A 10,012-nucleotide genomic window follows, 5' to 3' on the forward strand; every position below is an offset into this window, starting at 1 on the left:
AAGCAGAGATAAATTTTTGACCTCCGTAGGTTTTCTTACAGGAATACGGAGTTTGTAACACTGAACTAAAACATATTTACGGCACAAGTGAAGTGTAAAAATGCCACAAACATGCAAAGAGGAAGCAGCACAGTTCTAAGAGCCATGGGTCCAGTGCAGCAACTTACTGATGTTTCACCTTCAACTTGTAATTATGAAAGGCACAGCTTCCCTCCTCCCTTGTACGTTTAAGGCATACATGCTTACAGAAGCACTACTCAATGTAATGCCAGTACAGTGATGAAGCAGAAAGCAAAGGTATCTCTCCCTCTCAGGGTTGCTGCTTTAGGGCAGGAGCCCACCACAGCAAAATGAGTTAACACAATTCAATAACAACCCATGCTACTGTTTGGACTTGGCTGCACAACAGCAACTTTTTAACCACAGCTCTCTGACTAGTGCGTAAAAAACCTAAACGTCTGAAAACAATTTAGTTATTGCAATTATATTAACTGTTAATTGTTAATAAAACTAACTCAGAAGTATAGTATTCTCTTCCCTCCTGCTCAGGGGTATCTCAGGCTTTACAAAAGATTTTGTGAATGCAAGTAGGATTGATTCTTCAGCAGTTTAACTCTTCAACTGTTAGCCAACAGCTAAATTTAAGTTACAATCCAAACGTTTACTGGAAAATAAAGACTGTCAAGACTTTAAAGGGTTTTTTGTTCCACATGCACTAGGAAATCCTTCCAATTGTGAGCTTGTTCGAGGGCATCACTTGATCTGTTCCGCAGGCAAACTCCACTATTGCTAGAATAGTCTTTCTATATAAAAATTTTCACAGAAAGAAATTCTACCCTTCACCAATATACAATACAGGCAACTTGCAAAAATGAGTTAGAATCAGAAAGATAATGGGCACAACTGTCTTCAGTAATAGTTACTGACACAAAGAATCTAGCATGTTTTTATTACCACACGGCTTTCCTGTTTTCAAAAAAATAAAAAAGGGGGAAAAAAGGACAAGTTCTTCTAAGGTATGCAAATGTTTAAATAAACAAAACTGTGTCTGTCATATGTTTGGAGACTACAGCAGAGGTACAAGAGGAGAAAACATTTGACTGTGCCTCTAAACCTAAATGGCAAAAACTACATGATAAGGGTTTGTCTCATACTTTTAGCACTAATCTATCTATGCTATGTATATTCTCACACAAAAAGTAGATAAAACCATGCTCATATTTAGATCAGAATTAACTATAATGGTCTAACATTACTGTACACATAGGCAATTGCCATATTGCAAAAATTGCACAGTATTGCAATTGCAGTATTGCAAAAATTTGACCTTTTTTACAAGGAAAAGAAAAAGATAAAGAAGTCATTGATTTCCCAATAACTCACCACCCATGGGAAGCCACCACAGTTTGAAACAGAATAAACTTCAGGGCAAATTTTCCAACTGCTAGGAAAAGGTGCTACCTTTGGTTCAGAGATAATCTGAAGTCCCAGCTACATGCTGGGCCTCCTGCATGCAGACAGCTATGCTTGTGTCATTTTTCCAAACCTTCCTTTGCTAATTAAAGGTAATCCCAATTGATATCATAGGCAACACATTCTTACGTCTTCACACACCTTGAGCCTGTATCACCACTCTCACCAGCTTTTATCTTACCTGCTCTGTTTCAATTCCACATGGAATTGCCTCACTTGGACATGCCCTTCAGGATCACCTTAGACAAGGATTTTTGGGCCACACAGTTTAACATGCAAAGAATTCTTATCATACCATCACTGAGTCTTTGACTGAGAGATACCTACCTGTACTAACAGGAAGTCTTATGATTGATGCCTACAACAGAAAGTAAGGGAAGATGCATTCCCAAAGCTCCTCAGCATTCACAACAATAACTACAGCTGGTGAATGCTTCCTTGCCATCACAGCACTTCCACAGTTAAAGCTCATGCTTTAAGATGTACTGGTGTGTGTACATACGGATCACAATGAGTGATATTACGCCAGAAGCACTTACTGTACACATGCACAAGTGCATTCAAAACTGTTCTCTTAGTTCACTAGAATCACAGTATTATTAAGGCTGGAAAAGACCTTCAAGACCAGCAAGTCCAACACCAACACCACCATGTCAACTAAATCATAGCACCAAGTGTCACATCCAGTCATTTCCTGAATGCTCCCAGGGATAGTGACTCCACCATTTCCCTGGGCAGCCCATGCCAATTCTTAACCACCTCTTCAGTTAAAATATTCTCCCTGATGTCCAGCCTGAACCTCCTTCGGCACAGCTTGAGGCCATTTCCTCTGTTGCTGGTTGCCTGGGAGAAGAGACCAACACCCACCTGGTTACAAGCTCCTTTCAGGCAGTTGTGGAGAGTAGTTAGGTCTCCCCTGAGCCTCCTCTTCCAGGCTACACACTCCTACATCCCTCAGCCACCCATCACAGGACTCACTCTCTAAATCCCTCACCAGCTTCACTGTCCTTCTCTGGACATGCTCCAGAACCTCAACATACTTCTTGTGAGAGGCCAAGAACTGGACCCAGGACTTGAGGTGCAGCCTCAGCAACTTGATCCAGGTCTAACTGACCTGCTACCCATGACACAATGAAGTCCTAGCTCTATTTATTTCCAAATAAATTAATCAGATCAGGAAAAGGCACTGTTTCTTGTAAGCTGTTTGGATGAGTTTTTAAAGATAGAGACATTCTTACAGACCAGCCATACCAGCATCTACTTACGAGTCTTTATTTGGCCGCTATACTGTATTGCAAAAAGGACTGGAAAAAATTTCAAGATTTCTAGGTCACTCATACCCCAACTTTTGACCAGTGCAGACCTTCGTAGTCTCTTCTGGAAGCACCTCAAGACTGTTTGTCTTTACTCAATACTATCAGAGCATTAAAGTGCAACCATACCATACCAAAAGTATAGGCATCTGCTGTTGTGTACAGCATTACCTGAAACACACCCCAAAAGCAGGTCACAAAAACCTCTATTCTGCTAAGAGCCTTCCTGCCCTCTTTCCTGGTGCTTATTCTGATGCAGATACAGCACATGGCTATTTTGTTGAGAGTGCAGCTATTTAGTATAAAACTAACCTATCCAATTAGGCTGAGAAGAGACTGTAAGTAAAGAACAATGCCATGTCTGAGTAGAAGAGTCTGAGAGTTTGTCGTCTGTAAACCAAACTTTAGTTATAAAATTGTTACCAAAAATGATGGCTGGAACAAGAGGCCAAAAAAGCCTTGCTCTCAGCAGCACATAACAAACACCAAACATATCAACTACACTAAACATGCCATGGGAGAAAGAGAGAAAGAGAGAACACATCTCTCTTATGTCTGAGAGAAACTACTGCTCACAGTAACATCAGATTAGGATGTGAAGAACTGCATCTTTGAAAAGTCAAGTATGCTACTCAAACATTATAGAGCTAAACAAGATTCCCATCAGACTAATTAAAATTTGGAGATCTTTTGCAATGAAACTCTTTGCAGGCATCAAAAAAGCAGCATCTATATATAATAAATAAAGACATGCAAGGGAGGAACAGCAGCACTTGTGAATAAATCCTTTGTTTAAAAGAACTCTTAAAATTATGTATATCAAAGTAATCTTAATAATCCTTCAATGTACAGTTTAACAGAGAAACTGATGCTTCTGATGGTACTAAGAGTCTGTAAATCTGAAGACTTAAGCCTGACAGGCATCAAAACATCATTACAATCTTTTTGCAGAGAAAACATAGCTATAGATTTCTAAAACTCAGTTCCATGCAAGGATCAAATAAAACCACATTAGCAGCAGTTTCTCCAATTTTGATTCTCTTGGCTTCAGATTCTATGAAGGTTTGTATCCCATTTAGGGGAATAAAACCCCAAAAATAAAACAAGAAAAAGAACTCAAGGCCAAACCCCTTAAGAGAATAATCCAGTTTTTACCAGCACCACCACAGAGTTTGGACACAGTAAAGTTTAAAGAAGAAAAAAGGAAACTATGTACATATACTTCTTCCACAGGCTTTGTTCACGCATTTTTCCTCATTCTAATAGGATTCACTTGTTTTTCAAAGCACATATCATCAATCACCATGGATCAATAAACAGACTAAAACAGCTGTAAGCAAAAGTCAATTGAAAACACCTGTTTTGATTGAGACAGATAAGAGGAAAAGGCATCTAGATGTTCCATGAGTTTCAGCAGTGCCATCCTCACACCAATATCTCACTGGTACACTCTTGCCCTCTGCAATTCTTTATACTTCACCTTATGGATTGTAAATTTTTCTGTCTTTCTATTCTCCCTTTGACCTTCCACGTTCATTAAAGCAGAGCCAGAGAGGAAGAAATTAATTACAGCATTAGGTCCTAATTCTTAGATTAGTTTCAGATCAGGTGGACTCTTGTACACACATACCCCAGCAGAAGTAATGCATCACAAATAACGTGAAAACCATAATTTGACAAGTGGTTCAGGTATTACAATCCCTTCCAATCAACATTTTTTTCTAAAAGGTTTACTTCTAGAAGTTATGATAGGAAACCAGCACAGGGCAGAGATATGGGTCTATACTGCTGACCTAATGTTACTACCTTATTGGTGTATGAGAGATCTGTTTGAATAGACAATTTATTATCACTACCTCTTCTCTCTGAAAATGAAAACAAAATTAAAACCTCATGCTTCCCCACTAAGAGGCCATAGATCCTTCTTACTGCTACAGGGGAGAATAAAAATTCTGTTGTGCTAAAGGAAAATGCAGCTATAAATTCTTGCACAGCATCAGTTTCACACTGATCAACAGAAAATACCTAGGCAGAGAGGGTACTGGCAGATTCTTAAGTCCCATTCAGTTCAAGCACAAGTAATAGGGTGGCGCAGAAAATTAAACAATCATTGTTATGCATTTTTCTTCTTATTGTCATTGCATTAGATACATTAATGCTAATCACAAAACAAATCAAACAGCCCAGGGAAGAGAAAAATCAGACTGAAATAAAAATCTCCAAATACCATCGAGTAGGCCTTAGTCTTTCTCAGTGAAAAGAAACCACATGCCCCAGCCTGGCAAACTCCTATACTGGCAGGCTGGCCTTACGCTTGACGTCCCAGCAGACAGTGGCACCTGCCAGCACCTATGTATTTGTCCACACGGAGCAATTCAGTCATACCGAGTTGCTACCAACACCTTTGTGCAACAGAAAGGTTCACATGACCTCGCCAAAAGTTCCTCAAAGATCAGAGAAAGCAACACAGCAATCACTTTGTCAGGGCACACTGCCTTCTCCCGTTAGCCGGGCCCCGAAGTTGCCGAGACCTCTACTTGCCTTTGGCATCCAAAGCCAACGCCAAAGCAGCCTTCGGTGATTCACTGAGCGACGCAAGGAGAAAGAAATAATCTATGTTAGTTAACCTGTTAGAACAGAAGTCCGAAGCTAAACTGAGCACACATGCGCAGGGTCACGCGGGTGACAGCCCTACGCAGGAATGAATACCTGGCACTCCGTTAGGCGTCACACTTGGGAGGAAAAGCCTTCCGGAAAATAAACGCGCGTATCCCATGCTCTCACCTCGCCCGCTCACGCAGCCCTGCTCGAAGCCTGGCTCCTCTCTTTCCCAGAAGTTTGCGACCGACGCTGCCCAAGAGCCGCCACACAAACCAGCAGCGGAAAAGCCGAGCCAAAAAGATAAAGGGGATTAGGCGGGCATTACTTCCACTGACCTATATACTGCCCTCAGCCCGCGGCGGCCCTGCGGCAGACGGCAGCTGCTCGGCCGGGGGTGACACCGGCCTGACAGTCCGCCCCGCCCGCCGGCGAGGCCGAGCGGCGGCCCGACACCCCCGAAACTCGGTGCGGGGCTCGTCCCAGCCACCGCCGCCCCTCACGGCTCCTGCCCCAGTGGGACCAGCCCCTACCTGGCGCGCCTGACGACAGAAAGTTTCTCCGGGGAGGAGCCAGGCGGGCTGCACTCCCTCTCCGCCGAAACCACCGGCTCCGGGAAGGAAGCAAGGAAAGTGGGAGGGAGGTGGCCACCCAGATAAATCGCCGTCCGCGACGGGACAGCGGGGCCGTCGTTCGTCCCTCGGACGGGAGCACTCTCACGCTAGCCCGCCACGAAGGCTCCGTCCCCTCAGGACGGGCATCTTGCCCCGCGCTCCCTCACGGCGGGCGGCCCCAGCGCGGCACCGGCCGCAGAGTTTGTGTAAGTGGGGCCGGGCCGTGAGTCAGAGCGGCGGGGAGGAGCCGCGACCTGCCGGGGGAGGCCCGGCCCAAGGCGGCCCCTGCCAGGCGGGCGCCCGCCGAGAGACGGTGCGGGGGCTAGAGCCCGACTTTAGAAACAATAACCCTGTAATTAAGAAAGCTTCCTGCCATCTCTGCCTGCCTACATGGGAAACCTGCAAGCCAGAAGTACCATTTTGCATCTATCCCGATCGTACAAATGAAAATTAGAGGTAGTTCCCCAATGATACAAGCTGCAAGGTGATCAGTGGTCTGGAGCACCTCTCCTCTGAAGAGAAACTGAAAGAGCCGAAGTTGTTCAGCCTGGAGAGGAGAAGGCTCTGGGGAGACCTTGTTGTGGTCTTCCACATGTCTCGTGAGGAGAGGCTGCTGGAGCTGGGCCTGTTTAGTCCAGAGAAGAAAAGGCTGGGAGAAAATCTCATTAATACATACAAATGTGTCAAAGGCAGGTGCCAAGGGTGCCAAGGTGCCAGATTCTTTTCTGTGGTGCACAGCGACAGGACGAGGAGCAATGGACATGAGCTAAAACACAAGAAGTTTCACCTCAGCATGAGGAAGAACTTTATGTTGAGGGTGGCAGAGCACTGGAACAGAGGTCATGAAGTCTCCATCTCTGGAGACCTTCAAAACCCATCTGGAGGAGCTCCTGTGTCATCTGCTGGAGGTGAACCTGGCTTGGCAAGAGAGTTGGACTAGATGATCTCCAGAGGCCTCTTCCAACCCAATTCTGTGACACTTGATGTAGACTCATATGAGAGCGAGAGGGACTTTTTGTATGGGCACATAGTGATAGGACAAGTGGTAAATGGTTTTAAACTAAAGAAGAGAGCTTTAGATGAGATGCTAGGAAAAAACCATCCATATTCAGAGGGTGATAAGGCACTGCAACAGGTTCCTCTCAGCTCTGGATGTCCCATCTATGGAAGTGTTCAAGGCTAAGTTGGATGTGGCTTTAATCAACCTGGTCTAGTGGGTGGCACCCCTACCCATGGCAAGAGGTTGGAACTGGATAATCTTTAAGGTCTTTTCCAACCCAAACCTTTCTGTGATTCTCTCATACTATATAGTTCTTATTTTTAAATACCTCACTGTAACTGTGATAGACTGCTGTGGTAAATAGTTAAGCATAGTTAAATATGCCACTATGTTTTCTTCTCTCTCTTTTTTTTTTTTTAAGGCTTCAGATAAATTAATTAGACTGTAAGTGTTCTTATTATTGTTTCAATAAAGACTCGAATAGGAATAGATGCTGACCTATTAGGGTAACAGCTCATTTAAAGAAATATATAGTATGATCTACCAAGTGTAACAGTGTTGTCTCTGAGCTCAGGAAGCATTCTTTCCAAAGCTCTATGTAATTAAAGGATAATTTACTGAGATTTCTAACTAACTAGACTCACACAAACTAACTCACACCTACGTTTGAGTTGGGAAAAACTAAAAACCAGAGTTTAGTTTTCCCAACCCAAGATAAAACCATCATCCAAAACTCCACTAAGAAATAAAACTGATCTAACATAATGGAGGTTCCTCCACCCCTCCAGTTAGGAAGACTGGAAGAATCATTGGGTCTTATACTATACCTTGGCACACACTGAAACTAAATCTAAACTCTAAGGAGCAGGGAGTACTGCTATTTCTAGGGACTATAATTCCTTCCTCACATTCTGTTGTTTATTGGTTTTGGAACTGCAAGATGAAATAGTAAGGTCATATAATTCTTTATTGAAAATGCTATGGCAGAAGTGGTTGGTGCTCAGCAGAGCTAGTAACATCATCCCCTCATATTCTGAATCCAGAATCTATTGCCTAGAAGTCTGAGCATGCATGTCTCTCTTTGGAGAGCTGTTTTCCAACATTAGATCTGGTATTTTATTACATAAATTCAGGAAGCAGCTTCCAAGTGCTGCCATTGAGCCTGGGTGCAGAGATGGATGGCATTTAGCTGCTGTCTAGGACAGCAGAGCAAAAGCCAGCTTAGGAATTTGTCTATAGGACTTTAGGAGAAACTGAGAGGATACTTCTGTTTCAATTGTTCGGTCTCAGAAGTACGGGAACCATCAAGCCAGCACACAGAGGAAAGATGCCCTTCGTGTGAAACCTCTCATCTGTCTCTTGCAGATGCCGATAGACTCTATTTTGTTTCTTCCTATTGCTGCTCTAAGCATTTTAAAAACACTCCATAATTATTTTTGCTGTGATAATTAGGTTGTATCCAAGATAGCCATCCTTTTACATCCCTATCTCTTAATCATTTGATAAGCTGTTCCATCACACAGAGTTAGAAGAGATGGAAGTGTAAAGATGGCTTATCACAAGCTCACACTAATCCTCCTACTCACCCTCTTTGTTCTGAAGGCATTCTTAGCTACTGAGAAATACTTCACCCGAGTGTAAGGGTTAGAGGCATAACATGTGAACCCAAACATGACTGACTGACAGCATAATTGCAAATAGTAAAGGTAAGATGAGATTTCATGACCAGCACTTCCTGGTCTTGAAGGTTGTGTCATTGATATAATTGTGCAGTACTTCTAGGGAAGTTGCTAATAATTACAACTAACTTTGTATTTACAGTAGTTAGGGAGCACAACAACTGCTCCCTATGTGTATGCTCACACTTTTGGTCACCAGTTTTACCTCACAGAAAGCTCAGGCTTTCTAATGAAATTCCAGAATGTTTCTACTTTCTGTGACCCAGGGCATGCCTGCAGCATCAGAGAGATTTTTGCTGTTGCAGACAAAAAATGACCAACTGTATCTACATAGACAAGTGTATCTACCAGACAGCTTTTGGAAGAACTCTCTTTACAGTAGATTTCTATGCTGTTTTTTCATGTTACATGTTTTATCCATTTGTCCATAAAGAAGTGTACTTTATGCAAAGAATTGAATTACACTCTCCAATTACTAGTCACAGGCATACTACAAAGAGGAATTCTCTAAGATAGAAATAGTTTCATTCAAAGAAATTCAAGTCTGTCAACAAACCAGAATGCTCACTGTCAATTAAGTGACCCCTGAACTGCCCCATTTAACACAGATTTTTCTTAGATTTGATCTAGATACCACCTCAGTAAAACAAACCTATACAACATTTGCTTCTTAGCAAGAGATCTGATTTCCAGGAAAGGTGTTAGAAGATGAACATTTCCCATTTAAGAACAAAGAGAAATACAGGCATTATCCAAGTTATGTTGTATGCTTTCTACAGCCATCGTTTCTTATGTTCTCTGACCAACAGGAAAAAAGAAAGTTTGATTTAAATCTTCAGAAAGTTACTTCAAAATTTTCTCTACACATACCTTAAAACCTTCATAGTAAGAAAGGAGAGCACTCTAAATGCCTATGAAAAGCCTTTGGTTACTTCTACCTAAATCATATTTCATCTAAATGGTATGAGCCACATCCCTTAATGTTAAAAGATGTCCCCAAGCTTTTCTTTGAGATGTAGTTTTGCAGATATTTTGCTGCAACACACAATTTCCAATGTAGTACCATTCTGAAATCATTAGTACAAGAAAGATAAATGTTGCATTTATATGGATAGAATCCAGACACTTGGCTGGACTGGTAACTAATGCAAACATGTATATAGATTGGAAATTACTACATTACTTTTAATGTACTTCTACACCTTGTACTTTGATGAACAGAAAAATGTTAAAGATTTTGTAATCTATCTTAATTGGTATGAATTGGTTTACCTGTTTCAAGACAACACTTTAAATAAAGGAACATTTGTTTAAGAAGTTATATTTCAGGATTTA

General features: G+C 42.1%; 1 protein-coding gene across 3 annotated transcripts in view; it reads right to left on the minus strand.

Moving 5' to 3' along the window:
• Window positions 1-8,475, minus strand: part of FHIP1A (FHF complex subunit HOOK interacting protein 1A) — an 82,784-nt gene extending 74,309 nt beyond the window's left edge. The window contains exons 1-2 of one of the 3 annotated variants that reach the window (XM_063422665.1): window positions 5,918-8,475; window positions 5,571-5,636 (exon numbers count right to left, since the gene is read on the minus strand). The gene's annotated coding sequence lies outside the window, so the exon portion shown is untranslated. Of the gene's footprint in view, window positions 1-5,495; window positions 5,637-5,917 lie in introns of all 3 variants that reach the window. The other 2 variants (XM_063422666.1, XM_063422664.1) reach the window with 2 other exon arrangements.
• Between the last annotated feature and the right edge of the window lie 1,537 nt (window positions 8,476-10,012).

Source organism: Prinia subflava, chromosome Z, assembly GCF_021018805.1.
Source record: "Prinia subflava isolate CZ2003 ecotype Zambia chromosome Z, Cam_Psub_1.2, whole genome shotgun sequence".
In the NCBI taxonomy this organism is placed as follows: domain Eukaryota; kingdom Metazoa; phylum Chordata; class Aves; order Passeriformes; family Cisticolidae; genus Prinia; species Prinia subflava.